Below are 1,133 nucleotides of genomic sequence, written 5' to 3'. Positions count from 1 at the left end.
TATAGTTAGATAGCTTATTAGATTTTTTTGTGTGTGTTTGTTGAGGCAGGCCTGTAGTGATATGAACTTTTCTTTCAGGTCTGCTTTCACTGTGCTCCAAGATTTGAAGTTTTTGTGTGTTCATTTTCATTTATTTCCAGGAAGTTTTTTATTTATTCCTCGATTTCATTGGTAACCCGTTCATTCTTTAATAACATGCTGTTTAGCCTCAATGCATTTAAATGTTTTTGAGATTTTTTAAAATTTTAGTTGATTTCTAGTTTCATGCTACTGAGATCCAAGAAGATGGTTGATATGATTTCAAACTTATTGAACTTGTAGAGACTTCTTTTGTCTTTCAACATGTGGCCTATATTTGAGAATGTCCTATGTGTACTTTAGAAGAATGTGTATTCTGCAACTTTTGGCTGAAATGTTTGGTAAATGTCAATTAAATCCATCTGATCTAGTGTGTTGTTTAAAGTCATTGTTTCCTTGTTGATTTTTTTGTCTAGAAGATCTATCCATTTTGGCTACCTTTTCTTGCTTTTATCTATTTTACATGTTTTATGACTCCCAGTCCTGGTGGATTGACTGTCCATGGTGTGTGTTTTGTGGGATGTGGTGGTGTAGTCTCCTTGACCTTCTGAGTTGGGTACTCTAGAAATATCCCTTGCATGGGTTATCTGGGCTCTCCAGTTGTAATTGATTCTTGGTTGCTGTAATCCTTTTCATCGGTGGGCTCAGTCCTTGGGCTGGCTGACTATGAGGCTCAACCCCAATCATGTGATGGCAGCTATTATTACAAGTGCTAACAGAACAAGACAAGACCAGACAGGACCAAACCAAACCACACACACACACACACACACACACACACACACACTCACACACATAGGATAAAAACTAATAACAAGAGGAGACAAGATGGCGGCAGAATAGGCAGAATCGTCCCAAGGCTTGTCCCAGAGCAAATAGAATGAGCAGATAAAATGAATAACATCCACCCCGAATTGGTGAAGGAGACTCAGCTGGTGAGACAGTTTGTAGCTGGGAAGGGCAGAGTTCCCCTGGAAAGGTAAAAACCAGGGATCTGGGCAGGAAAGTTTGCCAGATCTCTGAGCCCAGAGGGTCAGAGGGAAACTGCATGGCAC

This window comes from Myotis brandtii, unplaced genomic scaffold, assembly GCF_000412655.1.
Source record: "Myotis brandtii unplaced genomic scaffold, ASM41265v1 scaffold502, whole genome shotgun sequence".
NCBI classification, from domain to species: domain Eukaryota; kingdom Metazoa; phylum Chordata; class Mammalia; order Chiroptera; family Vespertilionidae; genus Myotis; species Myotis brandtii.
This window is presented reverse-complemented; position numbering follows the sequence as displayed.